The sequence below is a fragment of the Colobus angolensis genome, unplaced genomic scaffold (assembly GCF_000951035.1).
Source record: "Colobus angolensis palliatus isolate OR3802 unplaced genomic scaffold, Cang.pa_1.0 Scaffold23, whole genome shotgun sequence".
NCBI classification, from domain to species: Eukaryota; Metazoa; Chordata; class Mammalia; order Primates; family Cercopithecidae; genus Colobus; species Colobus angolensis.
In genome coordinates, this window is record NW_012115488.1 from 11,730,942 (window position 1) to 11,746,059 (window position 15,118).

The 15,118-nt window shown below is 36.1% G+C and overlaps 1 long non-coding RNA gene across 1 annotated transcript in view; it reads right to left on the reverse strand.

Moving 5' to 3' along the window:
• Nucleotides 1–4,918: 4,918 nt before the first annotated feature.
• The window catches only part of LOC105513404, a 32,460-nt gene continuing 22,260 nt past the window's right edge, over nt 4,919–15,118 (reverse strand). Inside the window, exon 2 of the long non-coding RNA XR_001002022.1 lies at nt 4,919–5,412. This is a non-coding gene — a long non-coding RNA (uncharacterized LOC105513404). The remainder of the gene's footprint in view (nt 5,413–15,118) is intronic.

A 15,118-nucleotide genomic window follows, 5' to 3' on the forward strand; every position in this document is an offset into this window, starting at 1 on the left:
GCGGGCGTGTTCACAAGCCACATAGACACAAAAGGTTAACAGATGCATTTTCTCAAACTTCTTACACTTTACCCCACAGGAACCGTGAATGAAAGATTTGTGCTACCTCTTTCCTGACAAAGTGGATCATGGGCACTCTCATCCTGAAACTCTCTCCTTCACAGTTGGCACACCTGGAGTATTGGCCTTCAGTCAACGAATCACGAGATTCTATTGCAGTCCACCACGTCCATAATCTGGCTACTCCCAGAGAAACAATCTCACATTTAGCCAGCTCCCGCTCAAGAATAACATCATCACAATTTCATATTTTTGTGTAACCCCATTTGGCTAGACTGAGAATACTGAAGTCTGGTTTCCCCTAGGACTCACTCCTCAAAGACTTGACTTGAAGCAATTTAGAAAATACAAAGATTTAACCTGAGCATTGTCAGACGTAGAACTACCAGTTCAGTCAAATAGAGTCCCTTCAAGAAATATTTTATTTGTTTATTTATTTTATTTTTTATTTTGTTGAGATGGAGTCTCGCTCCGTCACCAGGCTGGAGTGCTGTCGCATGATATCAGCTCACTGCAGCCTCTACCTCCTGGGTTCAAGCGATTCTCCTGCCTCAGCCTCCCCAGTGGGGGCGGGGTGGGTGGGTATTGCAGCCAACATGATGTCTGTGTGGAGTCATTTGACTTTGTCAGCACAGGAAATAAGGAAGTGTGATGGAGAATAATTGGGGTATTTTACCAATCCCTTAGAGCTTATCCTACTCCTAGGTGGCTGCTCAGGGAACTAACTCAAAGTAAGCTGAAAATACTGTTTACTCTATCAGTTAAAATGACCATCCTACAACCCTGGCACATCTGGGGCTCCAGAGAAGAGACAGGTCCCATCTACTCCAAGGATCTCTGGCTTTGGGCATGGCCAGCACCCTAGGCATTAGAACTATAATCTGATGAGAGAGCTGCAAAAGAATGATTCCCATTTTGGCAACTTTGTAAAGGATCATAAAATATTGTTGCAAGGGAAACATCCTGGCTGGTTAGCTGATTTCTTTCCAGCTTCTCCTTGTATGATGTTATTCACCAGACTAAAAAGAATATAAAACAGTTAAGTGAGATAGAGCAAACCAAGAAGTGACCCAGCAAAAGACCCAGCAGTACAGAATGCTGGAAGTCAGTTCTACCAGAAGAGTTTCTATCAGCAGAAGATAGTCGAGTAGACTTCATTTACAATCCTTGATTAGAACTATAAATCATAATGGAACCATGAGAAACAATGGCACATCAGACATTGGTATAAGGCAGCAATGGTGCCTGAATGACAGGGGCTTTCTTGCTTCAATCTATCCATTGACCCATCAAGAAACACAGTATGCCTTATATGTGTAGACCTGAGGGGAAATACTTTCTAAATTGCTACACTCAAGAAAAGCAACGATAGTACACTCTATAAAATAACATGTCATGAATAAGCAAACAAAAATAAATGTAATAAAGTTTTAGAGTGGGGAGAGAGCATTTCCATCAAGAGTCTTCAGAGAAGGACTCATAAATGCAGTAGAATTTAAGCTGATCTTCACAGGTGGACAGACACAAAGAATGAAGAAATGTATTAATTATGGTTCAAGTATGATAATGGCATACAAAAAAACTAGAGAAGCAGGAACATATAAGGCATATTTACAGTATGTGTGGAAGGAGTGAGGATGTATCTAACGAGACATATACAATGATATGTATCTATCAATGATCAATATATATATAAATGACTTCTCTTTCTGTTCCTATTCTATTTTCCTTTTCTTGTCTGTGGCACCAATTGTTAGCTTTGTGACCTTGGGTAAGTTACTTAACTTCTTCTAGTCTCAGTTCCCTTAAGTGCAAGATGAAAATAAAAAATGTTCCTAACTTATTGAGTTGTTATACAATTGAAAATAAAGGCTAATAGGCTGAAAATAGTGAGTGGGCCATCTTAAGCGCTCAAAAAATGTTTGCTCATTCTTATTCATATTAGCTCTTCTAGGTTGTTTTCCCTTCATCCTCTTAAGGTCCTTTCAACAGACTTTGAGCTCTTTGAGAACAGAGACTGTCTTATTTATGTTTGACCCTCCACATCTAGCATACTTCTGGGTGTGTAGTTGGTGCCCATAAATGTCTCTTGAACGAACTGGTCCTGGGTTCTACGCATTTACATCCACATTTCTGCATCACAGAGTCTCCAAGCTCACATGTTCTTATTCCCAGACCTTCTATTTCTGGACTGCACTATGCTCTCTTTCCTTTCCTGGTGTCATAGGGATTGCTTCTCTGCTTTTGCACTCAATCTAATTTCTATTGCAGTCCATGCTGTTAGTTTCACCTATAGAATTTCAGAGCAGATAGAAATGGTGATCTGTAATCAGTAATCTATGGTTCTGGCTTCTGACCTCCCAGTTCCATATAATAAGTTAAGTCTACTCAAATGTGAATCTTAAATTTTTTTTTAAAGAGTACCTAGTTAACATGCCTTGTAAGTTCTACTCCCAGTAACTTATAGGTCCATTAAAACCATTAGTTGCCTAAAGGATATACAGTACCGTTATGCCTGTTTAAATCCTGGCAAAGATCAACCAACATCCACATACTCTAGAGGGTTACGGCTAAATTAAAAGATTGTTCCCTTCCCCAGCTACTTAGATTACCAAAAAAGATAGCCATGTAAGATTACTTTGCCTTTTCTGACTTTAAAAAGTTGCCTGCTTGCTACCTTTTTTTATCTGAAGCCTGTAGGCAGATTCTAATTTGGCCCTGCAAAAAAATCTGTTTGGCCCTGGGCTGAGGGAAGATGTTAATTTTCATGACTGTTTTAGAACACATCAAAATTCAGTATGCATTTTTTTCAGGATTTCAAGGCAATATGCTTAAAACATGCAATTTAGAGCTAGAACATATAGAGCATTTAAAAATATTCAGGTTTTACCAAGAATCCATCCGGTCTATTATTACAATAAGTAGGATACAAAGATATCTTTATCTGGTTGTGAATGAAACTCTATCTACATAGAAAAAAGTTCAAAGTAAAAACTGTAGCTTTTCGAATTCTACAGAGGTTCTCTAGGATGGACACTAGAAATTTGGTGTAGTTGAAATGAAAGGAATTATAAAATTGAATATGAATATGCATTAAGCCTTCCTTTAAAAATAATTTTAAAAGAAAATGGTGTCTAGCCTTTAACATCTGTTTTTAATATATCTTAAGTAACACTTTTAGCTTGGTCAATAAATGTAACTAAAAATGAGTGAGCATATGACTCATCCCACCATGAATATGTGTTAAGACAGACACACTGAGCACCTCCACGGGCTTCAACCGCAGTATTTGTGTTCTCTTATGTCATGCAATGATGACTCCTTCCTTCCTGAGACCAGCAGGTAAGAAGAACTTTTAAAAATGGCCCAGATGAATTTAATTTGTAATTCTTCATCTCACAGATGCCAAAATGCACTTCTAGTTAGTATTAATGAATTTGTTCCTTTGGGGTTCACATTGTCCTGTTCTTTGGGAATGACAGAAGTTGGAACTTCAGTGGAGATGTCGTTACAGATGTAGTTTTGAGCTGAACCAAATTAAGGTTGTTGAAATTTATTCGGTTACTTTCTGCTTCTCCCACCCAAAGTCTACATGTTTCTAGTATCAAAACGGGACCAAATGAAATATTAAATAGCCTCCTATCCATGTGGAGACTTTGAGGAGTCTAATTTGAAACAAAAGTGGGAGAGAAATGTGCAATGATAATTTTCAGGGCCACTTTCTTGGGTGAAAACCAGCTGCTTTTGGTTTTGGCCTCACTCAAAGATAGGAGACATGAAATTCATCTTCACGTGGCTTCTGAAATAAAGTAACAACTCACAGCTTTTCAGAGGCAACTGGATTTCCAGCATGCATTTTTTGCACAGGAGTCAGCCATTGCTGAGGCATGCACATTGTTACTTCCTAGAAACAGATATTCTATGATTGCAACAGTTAACATTTCCTGAGGGCCTACTGTGTGCCAAGCTCTCTGCTAAGAGCTTTGCACTTATCAACTCATTTAATCTCACAATGACCAATAATGTAGGTATCACTGAAAACACCATTTTAAGAAGAAGGAAGCTGAGCCTCAGAAAGGTGAGTAGTCAAATGAATCACAGTTAGTGGCAACAAGCAAAGCTGAGATTCGAACTCAGACAGTCCAACCTCAGGGTCCTCACTTAACTCTCACACTGTTGCCTCCCTTCCACTGCACTGATAGTATCAGAAACTAAGAGAAATTTTAACCGGCTTAAGTAACATAACTGAATCTAAGGAAGTAAAATTTGAAAGGAAAGGTAGCAGGATGCAACAACCAAAGAAAGGATGGGGATAAGGAGGCTTAGAAACAGCCTGCACAGGGAAGTTAGTTGACAGACAGCTAAAATGAAGCACACCTAAACAAGGTCAGCCAAAAGAAATATTTCAAGATATTTGAAAAGCAAAAATCAAATGACACCATAAATCTGTGAACCCTAGGAAACACAGCATCAGGGAGATGCACCCAGCAGGCTACCAAAGGAAATAGAATAGCACCAGGGACACCTATGCAGGAGATTATGCCAGTGGGTACAAGAGCTTCAGACTGTAGGAGGTAAAACATCAAGGTACCCACTGGATCGACATTGATCCTAAGCACTCAAAACCTTTTTGAAGTTTTCTTTGGAACTATTTTCAAAGTTCATGGTGAAAAGTCATCATCCGTTGAGAGTAGATTCAATGCTAAGAAACAACAAAACTTGTAATGATTGCAGTGAAAAAATGTTTAAATGATAAGCTGAATAACATAAACAAATAAACAAAAGTGGAGTGACCGTAATATAGTCAAACTTATTTTCTTGAGTGCATAATTACAGAGTATAAAGATAGGTCCCAAAATATTTTGAGCATCAGTTTTATTGTTGGGATAAGTGGCTTTCAAAAAAAAAACAAAAAACAAAACAAAAAGAACAAAAACAGGCACTAGAATTTTTATGTACTGGTATAGTTATTTAAATATCCATTTCTTACATTTTCATATATCATGTATATATTTGATCCCAATCTGAAGTAATTTACTAAGTAAATCTTTAAATTATTTGTTTCAGTTTCCACAAAACTAAAATTGAATTGGACTTTATTTAGTGTATAAAATTGTGTTAGTTAGCTAGGGCTGTCTTAACAAAATACCACAGTCCAGGTATTTTACCAGCAGGTATTTATTTTTTCACAGTTCTAGAGGCTAGACTTTCAAGATGAAGGTGTCAGCAGAGTTGGTTTCTTCTGAGTCCTCTCTCTGTGGCTTATGATGGCTGCCTTTTCACTTAGTCCCCATATGATCTTTATCTCTGTGTGGCCATGCCTCTTGTGTCTCTTCTGAGAGTCCTAATCTGCTGTTATGAGGATACAAATCAGATTGAATAAAGACCCACTTAGCAGCCTTATTTTAATTTAATAACCTCTTTACAAACTCTGGATCCAAATCAGTCATTTTCTTAGATATTGGGCTTCAACATATGAATTTGGGGGTTAGGGAAAAGCATAAAATTCAGCCCATAATAACAGTGGTTATAACCAAATCCAGAGATACATTTTGATTTAATTTTGGGTAAGTTTAGTTTACCCAGCAAGTGATTCGTGCCACACAGGCTTAGAATATTAAAGATATATAAATAAATAAAGATAAACTTAAATAAGACTGAAAGTCATTTTAATTAAACAAATAATCCCCTAGTATTTTGCTTTCAGGACACTTGCATTATTTTCTTTCTCCTTGTTTACCACATTCTGGATAAAAGACAGACCCATTGGATAGATCCTTGAAATCGCTCAAATTCTTTTTAAATGCAATTTTTGAAAGTAATTTTTGCCATTGAGAAGCTGTGGTGTTCTGGGCACTATGCATAGATCTTCTAAATACATTACTTAATTATCAAAACATCTTTATGAGATAGAGAATATTATCCCCATTTTACTAACTAAAAAAGTAAGAGTTAAAAATTGTAAATAATCTGCTCCAAATCACATGCTAGTAAATAATAGAGCCTAGATCCAAAAACAAGTCTGCTGGTTGCCAACATCCCTGTTTTTACCAATAATGTAAACTATATGAGGCTCCAGTGTCATCATTCAAATCTGGTGAAACTCAGTTCCATCAGATGAGATATATCTAAGACTGTGTAACAATATCAAGGTTATGAATGATATTACAAAAATTCATTGGACATCTATTTATTGATTATTTAGGATGTGTTAAGCACTGTGCTAGGCACTGAGGTAAAGATGATGAACAGGACACAATCTTTCCAGAAAAAACCTAGTTTGGAAGACAAACAATTTCAAGGCACAGCAATAAAATAGAGTAAGCCCTAGAGACTTTTATTCAATCAGTTGGCCTGCCTAAGGCATTATCTGATAAAAGTATAAGAAATCTTCCAGATTATAAAATACACTAACTACAACAGCAGTTCTTCCCATAGCACATGTGAATTTCATTTTAAAATAAAAAATAATTCAACAAATGGCAAGAAATCATGCTTGCATGTTCTAAATGCACAGTTATATCGCATTCTATTCCAGTAAATTTCAACAAGGCTCAACTGAATTGTTTCATTTAACTTTTACTATAACATTTTTACAAACCACACTTTCTGATCAATGATGCTTTGGCTATGGAAGCTGAGTACATGGCAATACTTATCCTTCTGTACTTTGAAATCCAGCCCTCTATTTACCAAGCATAAAGGCAAATGCTAGTTAAACTACTTTTAGTTCCATCTTTCTGATGTTCAAGTGCAGGAACAATTCTCTCCATCAATAGTTAATGGCCTAATCTTATGCAGACAGTGTCACAAGTGTAGGCAATAGTCCTGTTAACATGCTGTTAATTTTCAAGCATACAGGCAGAAATGGACTATACAGTCACTGAGAATGCGCAGCAGTACATTTCCCTAAGGTAAAATTCTCTCCGCACTCTCTGGTCTACCTTCCTTGATAACAAGGGAATTAGAAACATTTCAGAGTTGTGTTCAGTGGGTTAAGCTTGTGCACTCTTTAAAATTCATGGAGACAACGAAGCTTTCCCAGTTTTTCCAGTTTTTAAATAACAAGGTTTGTGACTCTCTGATTCAAGCCAAATATCTCATGATCTCACCTACCCACAGCTTGGTTTTGTCCTTTTCTGAGTTACTGCTTTAAATAGCCATTATTACAGAACACATGTCATTGTCCAGGTACTTGAAATCTAGATCATGGATATCAATTAGAAATATTCCTATAAAATATGAGATATCGATACCAATGTAACAAAAGTCGTAAGAAATTTTAATGAAATACTCATAGTTTTTACAACTACAATATTAATAGAGAGAACTTCAGTAACCTAAATCATTTCATTAAGAAGGCCAGAGTGTGGACTGTGTGTGATTAGCTCTCTTTTCCTTCTATTCTCTTGAAAAGACTGAAGGCTGGAGACAGATGAGGGGCTGGGGGCGGTTCGAGGGTGGATAGCGGTAGGAGGGGTACCACCATATAAAACCATCCTTTGGGAGAAAAGCAGCTTAGAGGAAGTGTAGGCAGAGAAATCATGATCTTTGAATCTTGACTCAAAGAGCAAGAGTAACAGAAGAAACAAAAGATCCTTCTTAATCTGTTTATTCATAAACTAAATACATTCCTGGGAGCTGTATTTGAGAATAAAGTCTGTATTATCTTCCTTATGATCTCAAGGTTGACCTCAAAAATTAGATAACATCCCCTAAGTCTGATATAATTAAGTTTTAAACCTAACTCAGTGAAAATTGTCCACTGAATAGAAAATTTCAGCAAATTTCCCAATTCAATATATTAATATTAATAAAACTGTTTTTAAGATACTTGCATTTTTCTTCTTCCTTTGTTGTACTTCATGAGTCTTGAGATTTTCAGAAGTTAAATAAATATCAAATAATTAGTCAACATTAAAGATCAAAGCTTAAATACATTTTTCTAAATATTAAATTAGCCTTTTTTGTGCAGTTACAGAAAGAGCAATACAGTTTGAACAGTTTGGAAATATGGTTGACTTGGGTGAACACGGTAATAGATGCTTTTTACAGATTTAAGGGAAAGGGACTTCATGTCTTTATACAATTTTCTGGTTCTTGTAAAGAAAGTGCAGAATGTCATTGTAAGAATATTTCTTGCTCCTTTGCCAAATACAGTTCTTAAGTACTATGTTTATATAACCATCTGTCATGTTTACACAGCAGAACTCAAAGGCAGAAATCTCTCATTTGTCAGAAGCATGGTCATGCCCATAAGCCTATCTATTATATAAATTATTTTGGAGTAGATTAGAATCTTTCACTATGTTCGCTAAATAAAAAGTAGGGTTGGGCCTAATGCAAAATGGAGAAGCAGATGACTGTTTTTAAAACCCTGCCTCCTTCCTGCTGCTCTCCATTGGGACTGCTTATTGCCTGGTATTTTTCACTGTACACTTCATCTGGATGAGGTTCCTGCCCATGGCCTTCCCTTCATTCATTCAGCAAATATTTGTTGAGCACCCACTCTATGTAGTTAGGTATTGTTCCAGTCAGGTATGTGGGTGTATCAATGAACCAAACAGAGATCCCTGGCCTCCAGAAGCTTACATTCTAAGATGGGAAACAGTAAATAAATATAATAAACAAGTAAATTGTATGAGATGTTAGAAGATAATATGGCTATGAGGGAAAAAAAATAAAGCATGGTAAAGAAGGTGAGTTATTGGCAAGGGATGGCAAGTAGAGAAAGAGATTGTACTTTCAAACAGGATGGTCAAGATAGGCCTCACTGAGAAGATGGCTTCTGAGTAAAGAAGTTAGCCATGCAAACTCCTGGAGGAGAGTTCCTGCGAGGAAATGACCTATGCCCCAAGACCCTAAGATCAGGGGATGCTTGGTGCGTTCCAGGAACCACAAGGAAGTCAGCATGGCTGAAAGGAAGTGAAGAAGAAGGAGAAGACAAAGAGAAGAGGGAAGAGGAGAAATAGCCTAAAGGAGGAGTGGGGATCCTGGGATCTTTCACTGGGGAAATTGGCTTTTACTTTGTCTTAAATCTTATTCCACAAAGTTCCATGCTTTAAATCTCAGAGCTGACTAATCTGAATGATATATTTATATATTCATTCATTTAATCCTGTATTCATTCATTCAACAAACATTTATGAAGGGCATAAGCATCATGATAGGCAGTAAGGAACAGATGTAATTCCTGTCTTCAAGGAGTTTACAATCTAGTGAGGAAGGCAGCCAGCAATCTGATAATTATAGGAGGAGGACTCTGAAGACAAGGAAACGGAGGTGCATGGTGCTAGGGGAGTCCGGTTTAGGAGAACTTGACGTAGTCATAAATTAGGTCAGGGAACACTGCCCTGAAAAGGCAGCAATTAAGTGAGAAATGAAAGATATATAGGCACTAAGTAGGTAAACTACAGAAAAGTATTTCAGGGGAAGGGCACAGCAAATATAAGATTCGTGCAGCAGGTGGAAGCAGGGTGACTGCAGGAGATTGAAAGAAGGCAGAGTGGCTGGAGCTCACAGAGCAGGAGGAGAACAGTGGGGATGAGGCTGGAGAGGTGAGCAGGGAGATGGAATTGAAAGTGCTGGGGCTCAGAGCCCGCATTAAGCAGTTTGTCTTTATTCTAAGCCTACTGGGAAGCTGTTGAAAGATTTTAAGTCAGGTGGTGACCAGATCAGATTTAAGTTTTAAAGATCACTAATCCATATTGAATATCTATTAATGAGTTTATGTATCTATCCTCCAGATAATTTGTTTGCATTTTAAAGAAGGCATTCTAGAGATAATCCTGAACTCAGGAAGGTCCTGGTGGGAATTTTAAATATTGTAGCAAGGTGATGAGAGAAAACAAGTTGGGTAAGGAGATTATTGAGCAACCCATCAATTAAGTCAGGGAAAGAAGTCAGATTCTATGTGTTAATCCTGTAAAATATGGCTTCTGTTAATCTATTAAGATGTCACTGAAGAACAAAATATTGTTTTGGTGTGAATACTAAATCCTTTTCATTTCTTTGATAAGCGTTTTGAGGCCTGGTCTTGTTAAATGACTTTCCCAAGGTCACAGAGAAATTTTATAGCAGTTTTTCAGTTTAAATTGGGTTTTTAAAAAAGTGTAATGGGTAAATTAATTTAAGACTCACACTGAAAGGTGTGGACATTTTAGTAACTCCCAATTCTTTTGTTTTCACTTCTAAAACATTACGGAACACTTATGTCCATAGAGCCTTAAAAATCCTGCTGTTCTCTGGGCACAGTTCATAAATCCCAGTCAATAGTCTTGTCTGCAATATCTTTCTCACAGTTGTGTATTGAGTTTTCTCAAATTAGTCCTCAGAGGGAAAGCTGTTTTGTGTGTACCTTTCCTCTTCCCAGCCTTGAATGCAATCCCCTCCCACCATTACCACTGCCACACACATTTAGTTCAGTCAACAAGTATTTATTGAAAAGCAACTATATACCAGTCTGATAAGGTCAGATGATACAAAAGTTTTCTCCAAAACTTCAGTAAGATGGAGGCAACTGGCAAATAAATGAATGATTGAAAACAATGTTACAGCTTCTCTTTAGAGTTGGACACAGCATCCTGTGGACCTAAGTCTACTTTAGAACAAGAAGTCTTCATAGAAATGACCTAAGTGACCAGTTCTGATGGACTTTGAAGAGTTTACCCACCACACAGGGAGGAGAAATGTTTCAGGCTGATAGAACTACACACACAAACAGCCACTTCACATAATGTAGACAACTATAGCATGGGGTATGTATAGGCAAGTAAGATGTTGGACTATAAAAATAACTAGGACACAAATACTAGAGGGAACTTTATGCCATCCTAAGAATTTAGAGTTTTCTCCTTAGGGCAATAAGGAAAACCTAAAGGTTTTTAAACTGGTGTAAAGTAAGATAAAATGTAATCAATAAGATTTCTCTCCTTGATACAATTTACAAACATTGTATTCCTGGCTTAGTTATCACATGCTTTATATATTTTGGGGAATAGGTTCATTATGTTCATTGAGTTTGACAACTAGATTGTCATTCATCTTGAATTGTCATTGTCATGAAATATGAAACAGCCATTGTTTTATTTCATACTGGCCCACACTGGATCACAAAATTATTCTTTATATAAGTAACTTGACATTAGGCCTCAAGGCGACATGATTTCTTCAGAATATCAAAAGGTACACATATAAACTGAAAGAGTTGTGTCCAATTGCCTCTTGGGAAAGAATTTGCTGACTATAAAAAGATGTCAATAAGACAAAAAGAGCATAGTCTGGAAAAAAGACAGTCTCTTCAATAAATGGTGCTATGAAAACTGAATATGCATATGCAGAAGAGTGAAACTAGACCCCTATCTCTCACGATACAAAAACTATCAAATTGAAATAGATTAAAGACTAACTGTAAGACCTCAAACCATGAAATAACTACAAGAAAACACTGATAAAACTCTCTAGGACATTGGTCTGGGCAAAACCTTATTGAGCAATACCCCACAAGCGCAGGCAGCCAAAGCAAAAATGGACAAATGGTATCACATCAAGAAAAACCTTCTGCATAGCAAAGGAAACAATCAACAAATAGACAACCCATGGAATGGGAGAAAATATTTACAAACTACCCATCTGACAAAGGATTAAGAACCGGAATATATAAGGAGCTCAAATAACTCTATAGGAAAAAAAATCTAATAATCTGATTAAAAATGGGCAAAAGATGTGAATAGACAGTTTTCAAAATAAGACATATAAATGAAAAACACACATATGAAAAGGTATTCAACATCATTGATCATCTGAGAAGTGCAAATAAATGCTATAATGAGACATAATATCACCTCAGTTAAAACGGTGTATATCCAAAAGACAGGCAACAAAGAATGCTGGTAACGATGTAGAAAAAAGAGAACCCTCATACATTGTTGGTGGAAATGTAAATTAGTTCAACTATTATGGAGAACACTTTGGAGGTTTCTTAAAAAACTAAAAACAGAATTACCATACCATCCAGCAATTCCACTGCTGAGTATATACCCCCAAAAAAGGAAAGCAGTATAATAAAGAGTTATCCGCATTCCCACGTTTTTTGTAGCACTGTTCACAACAGTTAAGGTTTGGAAGCAACCTAAGCACTCATAAACAGATGAATGGATAAAGAAAATGTGGTATGTATACACAATGGAATACTATTCAGCCATAAAAAGAATGAGATCCTGTCATTTACAACAACATGGATGGAACTGGAGATCATTATGTTAAATGAAATAAGCCAGGCACAGAAAGACGAACATAGCATGTTCTTACTTATTTGTGAGATCTAAAAATCAAAACAATTGAACTCGTGGACACAGAAACTAAGATAGTTACCAGAGGCTGGGAAGGGTAATAGGGGCTCAGTTGAGGGGAAAGTGGGGATGATTAATGGGTACGAAAAAAGTAATTAGAAAGAATGAATAAGACTTACCATTTGATAGCACAACAGGGAAAATATAGTCAATAATAACTTAATTTTACATTTAAAAATAATTGAAAGAGTGTAATCAGACTGTTTGTAACACAAAGAATAAATGCTTGAAAGCATGGATACCCCATTCTCCATGATGTGATTATTTCACATTGAATTCCTGTATCAAAACATCTCATGTGCTCTATAAATATATACACCTTCTGTGTATTCACAAAAATTAAAAATTAAAATTTTTTTTTAAAGGACAAAAAGTTATGATATATTTAGGGCATATTGGCAAATAGGGCTTATGGTTAGACTCCCCCCAAAAAGTGATGAAATTTAAGTTTTGGTTTTTTTTAAGGAATGCCATAATTAGCAATAAACCTTAAACTAAATGGCATTGGGTAGGCAGAACTCCCAACTCATTAGAATCAGAATGACCTGAGTTGGTAAATTGCTGGCTAGAAAAGATTCAGCAGAGTTGAAGAAAGCTCATCTTTGAGATATGTAAGGGTTTTGTAAGGAAGGTTACAGAACTTCAAATGTAATAGGTAAAATAGCAGTGATCTATACTGAAGCATTCAACAAATAGAGTTTTGCTATCGTACTATAACGTACCTCTTCTGAGTTTCCCATTATCTCTTTGATAATTCCAAGAGATTAGGAATGATTTAGTCTAGAGCAATGCTGCTTCTAATAATGTTAGCGAAATACTATGCTGAATTTTCCCAGGCATGCCAACAAACAAATATATACACACATTTATGGCGGTAAATGACATTCATGACTTAGTCAATGTCAAATATTAACCAGAGAGATTTTCTCTTCTGTCTCATATAACCGAAACACGAGGAAAAGCATTTAATGTGTAAAATATATTATATTTTATTGTTGTGTTTTTCCAGGACTAAACTTGTAAATTAAGTTTTTTTAAAGAGAAGTGACTGAATAGGGAATTTAAATTCTTAACTTTGATTGAATATGTATCACTTATATGTGTTTAACATCATGCTCTTATTTAAACCTTATGACATTAAAATACTGTTGAAAAGTGATATTTTATTCCCACACACAAAGTATGATTGCAATGAGATGTTACAGATGCCACAAAACTAATTTTATCTTTATGGGTTAATGCTCACACCTTGCATCTTCTTCCTTAACATTGTTTTATGCTTATAATTATTAAAAGTAGTCCTTATAAATAATTTGGGAAGTAAACTAATATATGAAATGTATATTAAATGATATATAATAAACATACATTTTTAGAAAATATGTTCTGGAGTATATACTCTGGAATGGGCAAAATTAAAAAAAAAATCTTTTTGTAGAGTACATAGAGTTGATACACCTCAAATTAACTTTACTGTGTTTTGTTGTGATGCCATCTGCCTACATCGAGGGACCCAAAAAGAAACGTTTCGGTGATACTTATTACTATTCACACAGGAATTTATCCTTTGCATCATGCATTGTTTTATTTGCAAAGTTACATCTGTTATCAACATACATAGTAGTTGAATTCCTCATTGCATCAAATGTTTTCTTCTCTATTATGTGTCTTGTAAACTGCATAACTCAACAAATTCCCTTTTACCCATTAGAAAACCTAGAGCCAGATTAAAAACCTACATCTTGAGTTATTTTATTTTTTTTAATTTGGTATGCAATTTAATGTGTCTTAACACATATATCAATTTGTGGGACCACTATCACAATCAGGATACAAGAGTTTTGTCATTACCAAAAGCCTCTTCACTCTATCCTTTCTAGTTACACTCTTTCTCCACTGCAACTCCAGTAACCTCTGCTATTCTCCATCACTGTAGTTTGTTTTTTCAAGAATGTCATAAAAATTGATGCATACAGTATGTACCCTTTAAAGACTGACCTCTTTTACTCAGCATGTCATTTTTTTAGATTCATCCAAATTATTGCATGTATCAGTAGCCTATTCCCTTTTAGTGTTCCGTGGTATGAGTGCATTACAGTTTGTTTATCCATTCACTCACTGGAAGGCATTGGATTATTTTTAGTTTGGGGCAGTAAGGGATAGAACTGCTATAAACATTCATATACAGGTATTGTGTCAACATAAAATTTCATTTGCATAGAGTAAGTATCAGGAGTGGTATTCCTAACTCAAATGGTATATATATATATGTTTGACTTTATAAGAAATTGTCAAACTCTTTTCCAGAGTGGATGTACCATTTGCATTCTTACCAGCAATGTGCAGGAATCCCATTTGCTCCACATTCTAGCCAGCACTCAGTATTGTCAGTATTTTAATTTAAGTCATCCTAATAGGTGTGCAGTAGCTCACTGAGGTCTTAATTTAAATTTCTCCAAAACTTTTAACTTAAATTTCCCTAAAGGTTGTTGTGCATCTTTTCATGTATTCATTTTCTTTAGTCATTTTTATTCTATTTCATGTTCAATTTTGTTATTCCTTTTTCTTTTTTTTTGAGACGGAGTCTCGCTTTGCCGCCCAGGCTGGAGTGCAGTGGCCGGGTCTCAGCTCACTGCAAGCTCCGCCTCCTGGGTTTACGCCATTCTCCTGCCTCAGCCTCCCAACTCCCAAGCAGCTGGGACTACAGG